The sequence below is a fragment of the Oryctolagus cuniculus genome, chromosome 1 (assembly GCF_051225735.1).
Source record: "Oryctolagus cuniculus isolate XC-2025 breed Fujian yellow rabbit chromosome 1, ASM5122573v1, whole genome shotgun sequence".
Lineage (NCBI taxonomy): Eukaryota > Metazoa > Chordata > Mammalia > Lagomorpha > Leporidae > Oryctolagus > Oryctolagus cuniculus.
The window spans coordinates 151,518,130-151,538,612 of NC_142867.1; the positions used below are offsets into that span (position 1 = coordinate 151,518,130).

Sequence of the window (20,483 nt, forward strand, 5' to 3'; positions counted from 1 at the left end):
CACCTGGCCTTCCCCTGGCCAGCTCTCCTCCCAGGCCAGCGAGGTAATGGAAGTCAACAGAGTGTGTTCCCCAATGAGGTTCATACCTCCCTATGATGTACCCCATGTAAAGACATAGGTCTGCACCTTTAAGTGGCAAGACCTTAAAGCCCACATGATTATTATCAAGCCCCTTCTGTCAGTTTCTATTTGCCTCTCAAAGAGAAAACTTGCTTGTGGTTTAATGACGCCGTCCTCAATTTTAGATCCTGTGAGTTTAAATTGCTTGTTTGATTTTTTCTCCAGACTTGAAAAAGTAAAATTCTAGGTGGTCACACACAGGGAACCTCAGATGGAAGCAGTTTATGCAAGTCAAGTTGCAGATAAGGGAGGTCTACTCTATATTGTTTTCTTGAAAAAGGCTAAGAGAGGACATACTAAGTATTCTCAACTGAAAAATAACTATGTGAGGAAGTGCATTTTCAAATTGAATAGTTTTAACCACTCCACAATATGTATAACTCCTAGAGAAGCCACCTCCTGCTGGAATCCTTCCAACAATGTTCTTTTTCCACAAGACGCAACCAGAGCCATCATCGCCCAGTCCCCATAACAGATGGTAGGGTCCATACTAATTGAGAGGGGAATGTTAAAAGTCAGATAGGTTAATAAGCAGTCAGGGTGGTTTCAGTGGAATTTGGGACATAGAATGCTTGCTTTCCCCCCAAAGGTAATCTTTAGCAAGAACAACAACAACAAAAAATTGACCACCCTCCTTCCTTAGGAATCTCCAAATTTACCAGGTGAATAGCAAAGGAGTGGTGATCACAGTTTATTATGAAAACAAGTTATCTCTCCCACCCTTGTGATGGCTTTTTGTTTTATCATGAGCAAGCAGACAGGATAAAGAATTGTAAACCAGGTCTTCTGTTGGGGTTGTCCCTACCTTACTGATTGACAGTTTTGTCCCCAAAATTGTACTTAAAAACCCCAGTGCCAGGGTCCTTTGGGTTGTGCTTCTTTTGCAGCCCTCTCCATGCCACTCTGGCTGGAGGTCTTTAATAAATCTTGCCTAAAACCTTTAAAATAAAAAAGATATGCTATTTCAACAAAGATGCTAGTTTTTTTAAAGCATGGATCCATAGTTAAACAAACTAATGAACACTAGTCATTACTACACATTATATGACAAAATAAATGAGAGGCCTCAAAGGCCTATATATAAAAGTTAAAGTCATTAACACTTTAGTAAGAAATAAAAAAGAATATCTTGGTAGGGAAAGATTTCTTAGAACATACACACACAGAAATAAAGCTCTATAAGAAAAGAAATAAAATATTAGATTTCAAATTTAAATATTTGTTTTTTAAACTATTAAAAATGGATTGGAAATTCACAAATGGAATACACACACACACACAGAGAGAGAGAGAGAGAGAGAGACGTACTTACATTTAGAACATTTAAAAAATGATGGGTACAGAGAAAAACACAATCAAATGTTTTAAACAAACAAAAGACATGAAATCATGAATATGTTTAACAGTAAGCACACAAAAAGATGCCCAACAACATTACCCATTAAAAAATGAAAATAAGACCATTAGAATGGCTACATTACAAATATCATGCATTAGCAAGGGTATATGCAGTGACTGGAACTCTTATATTTTAGTGGTCAGAATTTGGAATGGAATAACCATTATGAAAAACTGAAGATTGAAATCTAAATTTTTAAAGAGAAAAAAATCATCTTATAACAGCAGACTATCTAGATACCTGATTTAGAGTACATAATATTCACTGATAGAATTTTCTGGTAAACTATTAAATAGGAGGGGCTGTTGCTGTGGAGTAGGGGGTTAAGCTGCCACTTGCAGTGCTGGTATCTTATATGGGCATCAGTTTGAGTTCCAGCTGCTCCACTTCCAATCCAGCTCCCTGCTAATGTGCTTAGGAAATCAGCAGAAGATGGACCAAGAGCTTGGGCCCCTGCACCTGGGAGACCTGGAAGAAACTCCTGGCTTTAGCCAGGCCCTTAGCCAGCTACTGCAGCAATTTAGGGAGTGGACCAGTGACGGAACATCTCTTTTTCTGTAACTCTGCCTTTCAAAGAAATTTTTAAAAATCTTTAAAATACCTATTTAATAAGATTTTTAAAAAAATTATTAAATACATAAAACAAGAAATAAATGTAAAATTTTAAAAGAAACAATGTACTATGAAGGTGTGGCATATTTGAAAAAGAACTCAGTAATCTACATATAAAGTATATTTTCAGAAATTAAAATAAATAGCAGTTTAGACATAATCTAATAGGGTATTAGTGAACAGGATGAAACACTGGAAGAATTCATATAAAGATAAAATGATAGGGAAAAAATTAATAGATGAGAATAGAATGAGAATGTCCAATAAGCATCTATTGGTCAAAGGATACATAATTACACTTAGAGGAATAAATGTAGAAGAGCTACTGTGTAGCACATAGTTAAATGATGATACAGTAGTATTTTCTTATCTTCAAGGATATGTTACAAGAGCCCTTGTAGATTTCTACAACACATCAAATCCTATATAGACTTGTTGCTGTGGATTCATTATGAGAGGAGGAGCGCGGAGGGGGCAAGAGGTGCAGAGTCACGACACAGACACCGGGAGTCGGATGAAAGCGGGCAAGAGGCGAGCAGCTCATAGACTTGTTTATTTCAGTTGGTACAGCAGCTTATATAGCCTAGGCAGCCAATCTGGTTAAGGGGTGGTTTATGCCCTAACCAATCACAGCCTGTTGTCAAGCAGGCTCCGTTGCCAGGTTGGTTTCAAAGCCATTCCTGAGTGACTGACACTCTCTTGCCAGCAGCCATCTTTGCATGGCCTTCTCATTCCACCACATATATTATATTTTCCCTATACATAAATATTTATGCTAAAGGTTTATAAATTAGTCATAGTAAAATAATTATAAATGATAATTATAATAAGCTAAAATTCATTTGAAAATTATGATTTATTTATAAAATTTTTATGCAATATTTTCCGACTGTGGTTGACTATGGGTAATGAAACCACAGGAAGTCAAGTTGCAGATAAGGGAGGTCTACTCTATATTGTTTTCTTGAAAAAGGCTAAGAGAGGACATACTAAGTATTCTCAACTGAAAAATAACTATGTGAGGAAGTGCATTTTCAAATTGAATAGTTTTAACCACTCCACAATATGTATAACTTCAAACATTATTTACCCAATGAATACATATACCTTGATGATAGTTTTAAGCAATAAACAAATTTGATAAACAATTTGTGAGACTGAATTTTGATAGTGACAGTAGTAAAATAAATTACTTGAGTAAATTGGATGGTCAAATGTCACTTTATTTTGCGCTGTCAAATATGAACATGTCAATTGGCAACTTTGTATCAAATGATATAATGCCATATCATACATTTTCATGCTTGAAAAAAATGAATATTTTAAAACTAAAAGGAGCTTTTTAAATGCTTTTTTTGTTATTTAAGTAACAATGTTATAAAGTAGGTAACATTTTCCTGTTTACAGAGAGAGAGATACAGACATCAAAAAATTTCAATAATAGATCTAACTGAATCTGGCTGATGGAAAATTTAAGTAAGCAACATTTTCCTATACCAAAAAACCACCTAATATGGGGACCTCCCAGTTTGACTCACTCTACGAGAATGACTCTACGCAGAGACATTATCAAGTTAACCCCTACATGTACCATGTTTTAGAATTATGTTAGCAGAATATAACTATAAAATTACAAGTTTAATCATGATTAGTTTCATAAATAGCCATATAGACTATGGAATAAAAAAGTTTTCTCTCTTACTATATACCAGAAATTAAAGACAAAAGCCATTTAACACTGGAATGGTTCATTTATATGTCAACTTGTTTGGAAGATATTTTGGAAAAAGAGTAACACTTAAATCAGTTGACAGAGTAAATCAGATTGCCCATGCCCTAATATGGGGGAACCCATTCAATCAGTTGAAGGCCTGAAAGGAACAAAAAGGCTGAGCCTTCTACAAGCAGGGGTGAATTTCCTCCTGTCTGCCTGCCCTGAGCTAGAGCAGCAGTTTCTTCCTGTGTTTGGACTATGAACTGAAACATCAGCTCCCCCAGTCTCCAGCCTGACAGCCTTCAGACTGGAACAACACCATGTCCTCAAGTCTTCAGACTCAAAATGGATTTATACCATTGGTGCTCCCGGATCTTTGACTTAATGACTACATGTGCATTCCACTGGTTCTGTTTCTCTGGAGAACCCTAGCTATTAGAAGCACCATCATCTTTAGGTTTAAAGCTCATGAGAAAATACAATGATGTCTGAAATTAAAAAGGAAAAGTTGGAGAGAAAGAAGCAGATATAATAATTCCACATAAGAATCAAGCTTATACTCAAACAGCAACTCTCTATTAAGTAGTGAAACTACCTACTGTCACCAAATTCATGAAAAATATTGCTTCAAAATAATACTATGGAAGACAAGGAAATGTGTGCTTGAGAAGTCTACTAAACAGTAGTGGTATTCCACTAAGACCTCCATAAGAAAGAAACACTTGAATTTCAGAGCTGGATAAACTTAGTAGGTTAGATCAGGGGAGACGTTTCCATCCATATTTAACATAAAGTGATAAGAAGATAGGCTTTCCAAGAACAGGGGTTGGTGAACATCCAATTCATCAGCCTCCTTGTAGCACTGGCTGCCTCCCAGTTCTTGATCAGGAGTATGCAAATGAGGTGGGCCAGCAAGATTTACCACTGCCCTTCAGAAGAGACAGCCCAAGCTGACCATTAGGAGCACAGCTAAAACACAAAACTGAGAAGCAATGAAGGTGTAAAAGATCTCATTGGAATTACAATCTGGAGCATATCCTGTAGCATTTGGGATGCTTAGCAGAACAAATGGATGACATTTAATCTGTGTCTATATTAGAAAGTCTTAACTTAAAAATAAATACTTTTAACTTTTAACTTAATGCTGCATTTAAGTAGTACACACAAAAGAGATTTGGGGTCTTTGTGGCTGCTGTTTTTATTTGAAAGATTATTGTGCTTCTGTTGTGATTTGGTGGAAAGTATTGGCAGTCTGGCAGTTAATATCTATTTCTGAATATGGTTTTAATGATAAAGATGTATGATGAGCTACATAAAATAATGGTTTTGAAAGAACTGGATGTGTATCCCTGTTTTGCCACTACCTACTTACATAATAATAACCAACAATAATACAGTCATGTATATCTTAAAATATGGATATGTTCTGAGATATGTACCATTAGACAAGTTTGTCACTGGGCAAACATTATAGCATTTACTCACAGGAACTAAGATATCACTAGACAGGATAATCTTATGTAACTACCATGATTTACATGAACCATTATTGATGAAAAATATAGTTATATAGCAGATGGCTGTACTAAAAAAAAAAAAAGTCTCCATTTTTGAGAGCTTGGCTCAGTACCCCAAATGTACTATTGCACTTAATTCTATGACCATCCTGTGAGTAATGGAATGTTTTTAAATGAGGATCCTGAAGTTTAAAAAGTTTGAATGTATTTCCTATGGTCACTCAGTCTTTTAGGATCTTAGTTTCCTTAGCCAGAAAGTCTGGGAACTGGATTATCAAACTTAAAAAATTGCTTCCTACTCTAACACCTATGATTTTCTTTGAGAATCTCTTTGGAAAGAGGGGATGTGTCACTATTAACACTCTCCATGATCTTTGCCACAACTTACACATTATAATGAACGATAAATAAATTGTTGAAAATTGTCTAGTTCTAGTAAAAAGAAAAAAATTCAACTCCTAAGTCTCATGATTTTTATTAAATCAACAAATACATTGAGTGATCACATTCCTAGGATGTAAATATGCAATGCACTTCAAAGTTAAAGAAATCTTTGCTGAAAAACAAATAAGGACCAGGCTATAACAGTGACTTCACATCCTTTGTACTTATTCAAGTTCATAGTGGTGGCCCCTATTGGGGGATTCCCTGAGGAAAAGAGGAATGGAGTATTAATGTCTAAATCTAATTGTTAATGTTTCCTTTATTCAAAAACTGAGAAAGTGGATTTTTAAATATTATGTCTCAGTTGTTTAGGGGCCTTCATTAGAAGGCATTGGTTGTGATATGTGTGTTGTCATTGTCATTCTCCACTCCATTTAAGTCCACTAGGACCCAACTAACTCCAGAAATTGGTTTTATTTGGGAACAGGTGGCACTGAACAATGACCTAAATGAGCTACATAATCCTTGAGGAGAGAAGGAGAAGCAATAGAGAGCTGTTGGAAACCAAAACTAATGCCAACATTCTGTGAAATGAGTGATAAAAGTGTGAATCTGAACTAGTATGGAAAACCGAAAGATAGAGTTCTACAGCCAAGAGGGAAAACAAAATTGAGTCTGGGAACCCAATGACCCTATGATGGAAAGGTAAAAAGCTGAAAACTTCAGAAAGGGATGAGAAATGATACATAAAAAAAAAAATAGAACAAAAATGTCAGTAAGATAGAAGCTATAATTCCAGGTGGTGCTAAAGTATAGTGGGACCATGACTGATTAGGCATCAACAAAAAGAAAATTTGAAGCTAGTATCTGAATTAGATTCAGAACTATGTATTTTAAGAAGAAATAAAGAAAACTAAAACATTATGTAATTACTAATCGAGTATATTCTTCATGGCACATATTTGCTTTTTTTAGCTATTAAAGATTTCTTGTAAGAATGTGATTCTAAAATTTATCTGTGTAATTTCTATCATTCTGATCCACTTCTTCCGTAATAGAATCATAAAGAAAGCAAACATCAAGTCACCCATTTTACAAATATATGGAGTACCAATCATTAGATATGTTGCTTACCACTGGAAATAAAAGGTCAACTTTGGGGGCTGGCATCTGACATAGCAATTAAGACACTGGAAGCCCACATCCCCTATTGGAGCACCTGGATTCAAGTCCCAGCTCCATACCCAATCCTAGTATCCTGTTAATTTACACTGTGAGAGGCAGCAGGTGATGGTTCAATTAGTTGTGCCCCTTTTACCCACATAGGAGACTTGGATTGAGTTCCCAGCTCTTGGCTTCAGCCTGGCTTAGCCTTAGCTGTTGTGGGCATTTGTGACATGAATAAGCAGAAGGGAGATCCCTCTGTACTTGCTTTTCAAATAAACAAAGCGCATAATTTTTTTTAACATTAAAGTTTTAAACTCCTGGCTCTCAAGTAATTCACAGTCTAATGGTAGTGACAGATGGATAAGCAGTTAATATCCATGTGATTTAAAAGGTACTATGATAGTTATTACATGCTACTGTAACCAAGTTCAGCCTAAGAGCCCTGAACCTTGCATCACTGAAGGTATACACAATCTGCTATTTTAAAGCTGCCATCAATTTTATCAATCATATTTGAAAACAGCAGGCTTCCCCATTGGAAGATATACATGGATTTTTGAATGGTTGAGGGAGGTAGAATTTGGCGGGGTGGGAGAGAGGTGGTGACTTAGAACATGTTATTGATACATTTAGTAAAGAAAAGGACAGCCAACATCTTATCCAGAAAAGAAGGCACAGAGACAGTGACTGTTGAAATGTTTCATTCCTCAGTCTAACAGCAGTTCAGCCTGACAACCTTCTCAATGTGTGCTGGACCTTGTCCTAAATGCTTTGCCGGTATTAATTTGCTATAACTTTATAAAGTAGGGACCCTCTAAGAGGTTAGGATATATAGTATTAGTTCCTTTTTAAAAATAATGGGGAGCCAGCACTGTGGCAAAGCAAGAAAAGCCGCCGCCTGCAGTGCCAGCATCCTATATGTGGGCTGGTTCAAGTCCCAGCTGCTCCACTTCTGATCCAGCTCTCTGATATGGCCTGGAAAAGTAGTAGAAGATGGCCCAAGTCCTTGGGCCCCTGCACCCACATGGGAGACCCAGAAGAAGCTCCTGGCTCCTGGCTTCAGGTTGACACAGCTCCAGCCATTGTGGCCAACTGGGGAGTGAAACAGCGGATGGAAGACCTTTCTCTCTCTGCCTCTCCTTCTCTCTCTGTGTAACTCTGACTTTCAAGTAAATAAATAAATCTTTAAAAATAAATAAATAAATAAATAAAAATAATGGGATGCAGGGAAAGAGATTTTAACTTCCAGGGTACACAGCAGGTAAATAGTGCAGTCAGGATCCTAACTCATCAAGTCACCAGAGTTTAGGTGCCTGTACTCTACCCATCTTCCTTGCCCATCTGCACTGGCAGCAGAGTGACTTTTCTGTACAAGGTTACTATTGTCAATCAAAGATGGCCATTAACTATATTCAACACTGCTCTCATCAGGAATTCGGTGTCTGTGAATCTTCCCTTTGAATCTGGGTAGATTTGTAACCTCTTTGATCAATGGGATATGGCAGACTTGGCAGATGCCAGTTTTCAGGTCTTAAAAACTGGCAGCTTCCACTTTCTTTCCATGGAAAACTCACTACTTAGATGTTTAAAAGGTAAAAGAGCAAGTATGCATTACAAAGAATATATTCAAGACTAGCAAGCCCTAAGATGTCACTAAGAAGTTGTACCCTGTTAAAAGACAACATGGAGAAGCCTTAAGGTTTTAATGATGTTACATGGAGGAGGAAGGGAACAAGTTGAACCCAGCTACCCAGAAATCCCCTCCAAGGCCAGTTTGAAGAAAGTTTCTTGGTCCCTCCAGCCCAGACCTACCTCCAGCTGCATAACATCATGTGAGCCCAGTATATGCCATGTGGAGCAAAATCTCAGCACTGTCCAAAATTCCAACCCTCAAAACCAGGACATATTATCTCAAAAGGTACATTTAACTGCTTAACTTTGGGAGAAGGATTCCCGAAACAAGAGGATATGGGACCCGGCATTGAGCTTCTCCTATTGGTAGGAGGAGGAACTCCTCATATCAGAAATCAAGTGTGAGAGAGCAAGAGATTGCCAGAGCATGCACTTATTTTCAGTCTACTGTTTACTTTAATCTAAGATTTTATTTTCTGCATGTGACTACTTCCTGTTATCCTTAAGCCTTCAGTAAAGTTTTATTAAACCTTATAGCCTAGACTAGAGTGAAGAAAAGGGCACAGCAGCATATAGAATGGATAGGCAAATAGTCATTCAGCACATTCTGCATAAAATAAATGCCCTGGTTCTCAGGGTTTGCTTCTTTCCAGCTCTAAATTACTTGTTTAATCCCCTTAGACATATTTCTTTAAACCTTTTGTGACTCAGTTGCCCCATCCATAATATTGGCGGTAGCACAAACTCCCTTACGCTTTCTATATGCATCATCAAGTGAGAGGAGGAAGACTCTGAAACCTTCCTCACCCCACCCCTCAATACTCACAACCTCACTTCCAGGAGCTGCTTTGGGTCCAGCTTGATTTAAGGAAAATAGGGAGAAGCATCTAGAAACACACAGGGTGAATAAAATGATAGCAGACAATGGGTACTTTAGGCATTAAGGGCAGTTTGAGAAACACCTAAAAGACACAGCAAACTGTCTTTGGAGAACCACAGGTAGCTCAAAGCAACAGTTCATGTGGCGTGTAAAGTAGGTTCAGGGAGCAGAGGTGGATAGAAGGTGATGAACTAGGACAAGAAGCAAGAACCAGACCAAGGACAGCCTTATTTCCCATGCCAAGTAGCTTGGGCTTCCTTGTGATAGCATGAAGGGGTGTGATTACAAAGTCTGGAATTGTAGACACTTTACATGTATCACACCTTAATCCTCATAAGAAATCTGTGAGACAGGTAGGGATCATATCACAATTCTATGGCTAATGAGGAAACTGAAGAGGTTTAGCCACAAGGACTGTGCAGGATTGTTGCGCCTGGTCAGACCCAAGCAACCATAGAAAAAAAAAGTGTTGTTGATGGGAGGCCACTCAAAACACATCTATGTAAAGAAAACAATTGCTCTCCAAGTCATTGTTCTCATAACCCTGGATATTTCCTGTACAGGAAGAATAAACACATTCCAGGCATCCTGCACATATATCCAGGTTTATCTCTCATGATATAATATGAAACCAAACAGAAGCTGGTAGTCAGTTATATGTGTCAAGTTCTTCTAAATGATTATTCTTAGCAAAGTATTTACCACTTTGTGTTATAAAGCAATGAGAGACATTTGCGCTATCAGATAATATTCTCAATGGTCATGTAAAAAGTGGCCAATTATCTGAGTAGCTACATTATATATCAGGGCTAAGGGTAGGGAAACTGGCATTACATCCTGACAATTAGGTATCAAAGCTTTGTTTAATTACCAGCTTAGCATGCCCTATGTTAGTAACATGAATGAAATTCTCATTCTTAGTAAAGAAACTTCTCAATTCAAGTCAGCTTGATTGAATCTGAGTTTTTATGTTTAAACTCCATCTACCTTGCTACACTCAAAAGTGCTAAACAATAAAACAAAGTCTCTCTATAATCATTAACCTTCAAATTTTCTAATCTAGAGAGAGTTCACTTTCAAGACTTGGAATTGTTTACTGGTTAGAAATATTAGGGTTCTTCAATAGCATGAGACCTGCATTTAGAACAGTATCCCTCTATTTTTCAGATATTAAACCCTACCAACAACTAGGACTTTTGCTAAAGTGAGCAATATAGGAAGAAATGGTATTATTCAGATTCTCCTAAGGAAAAAAGAGTAAACATCGCGGGACTTGGTAGTGGCTAGGAATTCATCAGATAAATGAGAACAGAGCTTCACACCACTCCAAATGCTGTCTTGACTCTATAAGCCACCTCTACTTACTTTCACCACAATGAAACAGAAGTGAAAAGAAAAACCGAACGCTCACAATTTTTCCAATATTGGGTCAGAAAATGAGTATTTTTAACTCCTCCTTTTATCTCAGTAAAATGTTTTATTACCTTCTCATCCATGCCATTCCTCATATACTCCACTCTCTCCCACCGAACTTTCACCATCTCCACTATTGATTCCTTATTTAGTCCTTAGGTACTTCCTTAAATTTTCTTACACTGCTATTACAATACCATATTTCAGGCTCTTGCCTTAAATAGCCCCAACCTCTCTGATTTCTGTCCCATTCATCTTCCATTTGAGAAATAAACTTCATCTTTGCAATTTGGAGGCTTCATTATGAACTATTATCACCTGTAGCTTAGAGGTAATTCCAGCTCCCAGGGGAAAGTATGGGAGGCTACCAACCATACTATGAGCTCATGAAGTTAGTAGAGGCAGTATAGAAGCAAGTGGAAACAACTGCTAAGGCTTAAGTCTTTTAAATTCTAAACCTTAAGGAAAAAGAGAGTCAGACTCTTCAATAATTGAGGTCTTCTGTCCGGAATTTGCATTGCATGGGGATACCTGAGGTGGGTGTTGTGGTTACCTACTGGAGAACCTGTCTCCAATTCTTCCATTTTTCCCTTTTTTTCACTGGAAAACAACTGGGCAGTTCCAGCTGGACTGACTCCAGCAGGCACTGACTGATATAAGGCAAGTGAGGCCACAGCATGCTTCTTACATGGTGAATGGTTCAGAAATACCCATCTCAATCCAACAGTCCACAGCACCCCTTTAGCTCCAAGGATTGCTTCATATGCAGACACATAATCTAAGATGCTCTAATCATCATAAAGCTCTAGACTTTAATAAATGTGGCGAAACATTCTGTCTCTTTCCCTGGCTGTGAAAAAGAAAGCTTGTAGCTTGGAGCTGCTAGCAGCTACTTTGCCACTCCCATGAAGTCAGACTAAAGATAAATTAAATCCATATGTGGATGGTGGGTGACGCGGAATATTCAGAGAATCAAGAAAAATGGAGCTGTATTCCTGATGAATTATGGACATTTGCTTTTATTATATGGGCCAATAAGTTTCCTTTATTATCTAGGCCCAGACCTTCTACCTAGACCCTCCTCATCCTGCATTTTATTTCTCTGCAATACAGCCCGTTTATCCTGTAAATTATTTCTTACCATACCTCCCCTCCACCTACTTTATCTCTGAGAAGGGAAGCTACCGGCATTTAATTTATTCTTCTAAGCTGCTCAAGAACTGAAGTGGATAGCTGCTTCTTAGACCACAGACAAAGGAGGTAGGAAGTCTGCCTGTGTATTGGTATCAAGGTTCAATATCTTCAGAGAGGTAGACCATTCTCAATCCATGTCTCCAGCACAGTTATTACATGAAAAATTTTTAGTCTTTTCACAACTTGAATTGTACATCAAAGTCCCCATTTGTTAACCCAAATTCAGTATATAGCAGGTCCTAGGAAAGACAAGGAGAAAGTGAAGAGTTGGGCACATCAAATTACTCATGGAACCCTGGAAAGAATGACAGTTGAACAGTTCTCTATCTTCTGCCTGAAATCCCCTTACCTGTCTCATGGTCTTATGGATCTTGGCCTGCATTTTAAGACTTAGAATAAGGATGAGGTTATGAAGCCATAGGTACAACCGAGCATTCTCTCCATCAAACCTCATTATGGTACATAGACTTCTGCTTAGTTCTTGTTGTTGTTTTTTTTATACTTACTTATGCTCAATCCTGACTTTCCTAATGTGATCAAGTGCCTGTCATGTAGTAAGGGCTCAAAAATTTTTCATATGCTAAATCTCATCAGAAAGCTAAAATATGGAAAAGATTAGCTTTGGAATTCTTGTATAACAGAAGTCTATATTCAATATATCATGGATGGGGAAAAAGAAACAAAAGTATGAGGGAGGGAAGGGAAGGCTTTGAGGAAGGCAACATATTAAATTTTATAAGACAAATTATAAGAAGTTGTCCACTCAAGTGATTATGCTGAATTAGTTATCTAACCACCCAGTAGAGATACAGCCACATCCTTCCAATCACTTATTAGCTCTGATTCACTAGTAGCCAAACAAAACACTACCCTAGCTAAAGTTCAGCTAAATATCCCTATATTTAACTCAAACTCAACATAAACATGACTAGCTATAGCTCTATCTGGGCCAGCAAAAAATAAATGCAGCTTTTGTCTTTAACATTTGAGTCCCAAACTTTATGAATTGTGATTCCCAGTAAAAAAAAAAAAAATCACAGTTTTGCTTATTGGAGAAGTCTGAAAACTTACTGAAGCTAGAATAAATGTGGTATCTTTCAGGTGGGTACAATAAGCCATCTCCCACCTAAAGTTATTAAGCAGTTGTCACATTTTCCATCCTGCGTCCCATTAACTTCTCCACACCATTCAATAAGGTTCAAAGTCAGTTGTTTAAAATCATGAAAATTACTTGAAGAGAGCTTTAAATAAATAAGACCTATATGTATCAGCCTTAGTCCATTTTGTGCTGCTATATCACAATGCCACAGACTGCATAATTTATAATGAACAGAAATTTATTGGCTCACAGTTCTGGAGGCTGAGAAGTTCAATGTCAAGGTATTAGCATCTGGAAAAGAGCTTCTTGAGGTCTCTAACATGACAGAAGGGCAAAGAAGGGTAGAGAGGGAGAGAGCTATTCACAAGAGGGGAACCCCTTAATCCCAATTCTTCTCACAGGCCTCACTTGCTAGAACTGTCATAATGACAGTTTTCAACACGATTTTGGAGTGGACAACCATCCAAATCATAGAAGCATCTAAGCTATAAATAAGGCCCCAAATTAACCTTTTACTTATGCTGTTGTCTAGCAGGAAGAGGGAAATATTCCCAAGGTGTCAAGACTACCTGAGATTTCACATTCAACAATTTCAATAGAGACTTTTAGCAGCAAACTGGTAACTTCCAAAGGAATTGTTTTTCGTTTTAGTCTGTCATTTTAATCTGTGAAGTAATTTTACTGCTAGTATTTTTAAATACATTCTTTATAATTTGATTCAAGGCTATTGATCTTTTTTTTAACATGGTATCATCTTTACAAATTTCTTCAAGACATATCTTCAAAAAAGTGACAATTAAATCCCCATACATGGTTTGGCTCTAACATTTCACTAGGTGCTGTGGCAGGTGCAAATCAAGAGCTGGAGTCTATTTTAGCTAACTAGTGGTAATAGGGTTTGATCCCAGGACCCTTCCTGATCATCCTCTTTGCTGTTGGTAGTACTTCTTAAGAAAGCACTAACACAAGTGTATTACACACACAAGCCACTCAGCAAACAGTTTTTGATAATACAAAATCCAATGCAAGAAAAATAAATGTTGACATATCTGTTTGCCAAAAATCCTTTCCCTCCTTCCATGTTATGGTTGAGTGGGATAAGCAGAAGTAAGAGATGTCGCTTCTGCAGCATTTCATTTTCCTTGCAACGCCCTCCAGAGCTTTCGTTTTCCTCAAGGGGTGACGGGTTGTTGTACTGGTCTGGATGCTTGAGGCATTTTGAGAACCAGAGGAGTTGTGCAAACATGAAGCATGAGTAAGAGGCAAGCTTTGGTGTTTTAAGACATGGATAGCCTGGGTTTATTTGTTACTCCAGAAGACATAGCCTGTCCTGATGCAAGCGTATTACAACCCATCCAAGGAGAAGTAATTCAGGCACCAAAATCACCTTCTGGTAGATGGATGTCACTTAAGAGTAATCTTTTTGGACACTGATATCACTACACCAAGCATAGATTGCATATCACTTAAAATTCTTGGTTAAGAAACTTCAAATACAAATACCACGTGAAAACAGCCTCTCATTTTACCTAATGTTAAAACCTCCACTGAAAAATGAAGCTCTAGAATTGAAAACCAAAGTAAAGTTAAATAGCTCTAACCCTTTTCCATACACTGCATGCTCTGGCCCCTAGAATTGAGGGTTGCCTGCTGACTGCTGTTACCCAAAATGCCTGCGCTAAGGATTATAACCCCAGTTTCCCCCAACTAACTCTGTTCCTTTCCTTCTTAGCATGAGTCAACCAACTTGTTTTAAGCTCTGTAAGGTGCACTAGTCTTTCTTTTGATCTTGGCAGAGGGAGGGATATTTTTAGAAAATAACCTTACTATTTCAGAGGGAGAGGGGTCATTATCAGACACAAAATGAGAAGAATGTGCATCCCAAAGAAGTCAGGCACCAAGTTCGCAAATTCAAGCTGCCTGACTCCAAGCCTCAGAAGCCCCACTGCTCTGTATTAGCTCTGGCTTCAGAAGCAATTCAGCACGATACATCCCTGCTCTTGCTACATTGGCCTTTGTTGCATGGGGAACAAACAGAGTCTGGAGTCTTAGAGTTAAAAATAAGATCACATTAATGTTGAGCATCATAAATCTTGACTTCAGCAAATGGGTACACCACCACAAATTTCCCGGAGATCAGCTAGACCTTGTGACAGAAATGTAGTGCAGTGTCTCTCTGCTGGGAATAGGGTACACATTAAGTCTTGCCGGCTCCTTCAGCCTGGAAAATTCAGCCTGGGCAATGGATACTGTGTGCCTGGACATCACCAACATGGTGAGGAAGAAAATATGTCAATGTTCTTGAAAGATTTGTAAATTAGACTCATGTGGCCAACCCATCTCCCCCTTATCTTAGAAACATTGCACTATGGAATCAAATTCTCTCTTTGTGGAGTGCGTTAACATTTTCCCAAAGAACAGACCCATATAATTCCTAAATTGAGCTTGCCTTCTTTTACGTTGTGGCAAAGTGCAATTACAGTTTAAAGGGAATATTTATGTACATTAGTTAACGACATCATTGCAACTTACTGCTCACACATCAACACTTAATTAGTGTAAGCATAAGTGACATAATTGCTACAAGGCATGCATTTACTAGTAATGCGAGGTAATTTCATGCACTATGCACATTTTAAATATCTACTTTATACTTTGTCAGGATGAATTTTTTAAATCAATAAGGGATAGTTACATGGATGGGGAAGCGATCTTCTCTGTTACACACAAGTATTCGGTTGTGGGCTTTTTGAAGCAGCTAAAACCCCCACAAGATGGTGAGAGCCAACAAGGTTAAAAATAGGCGGCAGACTCCGCCTGCAGAAATAATGAGGATCCTCTAATGTATGTAGCATCACCCACATTAATTATATGTGTTGTGCTCTTTCATTTACAGCTATTTAATATGTATTAAAATGTCTCTCCAGGCATTCGAAATCCTATGTTAGGAATTATTTCTCTGAAATATAATGGCTCTGTGAAATGGGGAGTTTCAACACACCTTCAAAAATCATGAATACTTCCCAGAATTACAAAGCATGGCCTTTCCAAAATGCACATTTATTGAAAGTAACTCCCTGTGGAAAATTCTCCTGTAGCTTAAAGATTTTTATTTATTTATTTTCATTTATTTGAGAGGTAGAGAGGAAGAGAAAGAGAGGAAGGCAGACAGAGATTACCCACATGCTGGTTCACTCACCAAACGCCCAAAACAGCCTGGACGGGTCAGGTTAAGCTCGCAGCTGGGAATTCAATCTAAGTCTCGCAGGTGGGTGGCAGGGACCTAACTACTGAAGCAATCACCTGCTGCCTCCCAGGACAGCCTTCAACAGGAACCTGGAATGAAGAGCAGAACGAGGGCTTGAATGCAGGCACTGCAATAAAGGAAGAAGGAGTGCCAGGTGGTGGCTTCCCTGCTACATCAAATGCCCAATACTCCCTTTAGCTCTTCTGATGCTTGATGGTCAAGTCCAAAGCATGGCTCTTGTCCACTTTCCAACCTCCTAAACATTCACCACAGTCATTCCAAGGCCTCTATATTACCTTGTTAACATTGTTCATGCTCAGCCCTCTCCCTGTCAGGGTCTCCACTTGCCTTCTCATCTCTAGTCCATCCTGCATCCCTGTTGCACTGGGGCTTCTGAGGCTTGGAGTCAGGCAATCTCATCTCTAGTCCATCCCTTCATCCTCTCCCAAGTGGGGTAGCATCGGCCATAGGTCAAGATGTTACACCCCTGTCTCCTCGAAACTGATTTATGTGTAACTAAGGAAAACACAATTTCCCACAGACATAAAAGGTACCATAACTGACAATCTGGGCTCTAGAGGAAAGTGGTCCTCAATCTAAGGTGACCTTAGCCAAAAATGCTTCCTGGTGCCTCAGTTTCCTTATATGTGAAATAAAGGGAAGCAACCTAAATACCAGCCTTACTGAATGGCAGGCTCTAGTTGAGCTCATTTATAGACTTGGATTTTCTCCTGCTGACTCTGTTTGATATGCAAACCTGCATTTCCCCAGAATCTACTGTACAGTTTTGCATAACTCATGCACACTCCCAGCTCTGTTACTCAACATCCCAGCACACCTTACCAACCTTGCTTCCCTAGCGCTCCAGAGCAAAGTGTTAAAAGTGATATCTGCAGCCACGCTGTGATTCTAAATTACCTCTTTCCCCTTAGGAAGGCAATCAACACTTAACCTCCAGATAGAAGTGGCCTAGATCTAAGTTCCAGCTCAGCCACAGCCTAAGTTATTGAGTAACTAATTGCCAGCCATATACCAGGCAATGTATTAGGTACTCAGCATATAGAGATGAGTGAAAACTACCTCCTAGAGCAAAAATGCTTCCTTGTGGGTCTGGGGCTATCTCCTTACAGTGGAGACAATAAGCCCTTACTTAGAGGTTTGCCATGAGGATAAAAAGAGAAAAATACAAATGGAGATGTGTCACAAACTGTAAAGTGCTATGCAAAATCAGGATTATACCTTTTTTACTTCTTCCCAATTCTTTCCAAGTCTAAGTCCATATTAACCCAGCTATGTGTGCATAGCTAAAGGCACTTTCCTCTGCAGTTTCTGTGCTGTATTCCCCATAAGTTCAGATCTTCCTGCTTGACAGGCTAATGTGCCATTGCCATCCCCCTCGATATTAGTCTAATTCTGATTTGAGGCTACAGAAGTGACAAGTGAAGCTATTTTAGAGGTTCCTGGGGTCGTAAAACATTTCGAAAATTATTTTGCTGTCGGAGTCACGTCAGAGTCGATCTGCGTGAAGATTCCGTGGTTCTGAACTGAACAGGAGGTGCCTTTCAGCTCGTGCCCTGGAGAGGGCTGGCATGATAAACGGGGCCATCATCAGTCACTTCACTGCATGCCAGAGAAGTCTGCTCTGAGCCCACTAAGCTGGGCCCCTGGGGATTTGCTCAGCAACTCCAAGGACGCTTTGCAACAAAGAGGGTCTGGAAGGATCCAAGAATAGGAAAGAAAAAGTCTCTTGCCACAAAAAGACTTTTTTGTAAGTGTCAGAAATGGATATCTTTTTTCAACAGGAGAGATCCAAAAAGCATGAAGGGGAATTATACATCTTGCACTGTCTAAGAAAAATGCCTGGGTAAAGTTGCAAAGATCAGAATTGAAGTTCCCTAGCCATTTATTATCTTCCCTCAGTTTGTGCACTGAGCCTAATGATCCTCTTTAAAGAATGGTAACAGTAAATCAATGAGCATGGGAAGATACTGGCAAAAATGAAAAAAAAAAAAGAGAGATAATTTTTAAATAATTATTTTTATCTGGGAGTTTTTACATAGAGAAAGACTGATGGTGACACCAGTGTCTTAGTATTGCAGATGGGAGAGGCCAGCAAATGAGAAGCCTGGGTGGAGGGACAGCCTCTACCACAAACATCAGGCCCATAAAATGAACTCCTTCACATTCATCTGCATATACTGGAGGAAGAGGGGAACCCATGCACTCTGAACCTGGGCTCGGCTCCCAAAATGTCAAAATGAAAAGACAGAGGTAATTTCTAAATATATCCTCTAAACCTCATAAACCAGCTGTAAAATCCTCTGGGACTAGAACCATATGTCTTTCCTCTCCATATCTACCATATCATATCAAACCTAAGGCACAGAATATCCAACGCAGGTTCTTGTTGAATTAATGAGCCAAGAGTTACAAAAGAATTAAAAGAAGAGGGAGGACATGAAAAGAGGAGAAACAAATGATACATGGGAAGAGAGAAAAAGACTAATTGCACAGGGAGGAATAAGCATATAAAAATTAACTAATAAAGATCAGAAAACGGGTTGGTGGTTCAGCTAGTAGACTATTTAATCAGGGAAAAGATTTAGAAAATCTTTGCACATGCATAGTATATCTTAGTTTCCTGGTTTCTACAGCCTTCTATATAAAGATCTGTAATTCTAGAGGATGGTAACTGAAATTATTCTGCCTATTGCCAGCACCTAATTCCAAACACAAAGATCTTTCACACAGCAGAGCCCCCCTTGTAGAAGTCTACCTCCCTAATGCATTAGAAGGATTCAAAGTGGTGTCTCAGACTCAGCAGCTTTCAGACAAAGAATATTATTTTTAATGCACTGTGGCAAAGTAAGTGTAGATAGTGCTTTTGACCTTCATTATCTCTGATAACTCGCTGAACAGAACCACATGATTCTTAGAACTGCAAAAACATATTTCCACAAACCTCCATCAAGTAACAATTATTGACGATTCTAATCTCTTCCAATAAATATTTCAGAACATGGCAGAATTGTAGTGTCAGTAGGAGATATGCTCAAAACACCTACTGGATATGACCACTGTCTAACTACACTAAAGAGACAGTTTTATACCCTCCCCTCACGCCTCCCATCCTGGTGAACTGACTTACAGATTCAGCATCTCTAAACTGAAAATCCAAAACGCTCCAACACATAAAATTTTTATGATTGACATGATGCCACAAGTGGAAATTTTCACACATGAAACGTGTTCTATAACAAACACTGTGTGCATAAAATGTACATGAAATACAAATTAATTTTGTGTTTATATTTGGATATCATTCCCAAGATATCTCATTATATATATGAAAATACACCAAATTTTTTTTAAAAAATCTGAAATCCAAAATATTTGTCCTATGCATTTCAGATAATGGATACTTAAGCTCTATTTTTGTCATAAAATTCCACTTAAAAATTAGAATATCTAAGAAATTGTTATTCCATGCCTTCTTCCAGACACCTGAAACCATTCTCACCCCCCAACCCCCCTCATTTATGTCAGATGATACTTTTCTATGACCTTCAAGAGCACTATTTCCACACCCTGAAAAAAAAATTACATTTGGACAAGGAAGGGTCTGGAACAGACCAGAGGTCCTTAAAATTAGTCTCAATCATACATGAACTCCAAAATATGGCCAAGTGTTATCTAACTCATCTTCTCATCTTGGCTTACCATTCAGATTTTAAAATCACAATTTACAGCTCACAATGAAACATCTGTCATGGTACTTACACACAAAAACTGACATCCCTTTTCCTCTATACTAAAAATACCTATGAATTAGTCCATTTTTCATTGTTACAAATAAATATCAGAAATAGCTGTTTACGAAGGAAGGTGGTTTATTTTGGCTCAGTTTTTATCCTTTTGGAGGACTTTAGTCTAAGACTGCTTCAGCTGATAAGGCCAGAGGGTGGCAATGGTGTCTTCTGTGTCAAGGAGTGATCACACGGTGAGTCAGGTTAGTCCCAACTTGGCTTCTCTGACCAACCCTCTCTTGAGCACTGCTCCCCAACGGCATGTACACACTGACCTGAGAACCTCCGAGCTCCTCAAA

The 20,483-nt window shown here is 38.5% G+C and overlaps 1 long non-coding RNA gene across 1 annotated transcript in view; it reads right to left on the reverse strand.

Moving 5' to 3' along the window:
* The window catches only part of LOC149128699 (uncharacterized), a 76,484-nt gene that overhangs the window by 11,795 nt on the left and 44,206 nt on the right, over window positions 1-20,483 (reverse strand). The window contains exon 2 of the long non-coding RNA XR_016236616.1: window positions 16,331-16,467. This is a non-coding gene — a long non-coding RNA (uncharacterized LOC149128699). The remainder of the gene's footprint in view (window positions 1-16,330; window positions 16,468-20,483) is intronic.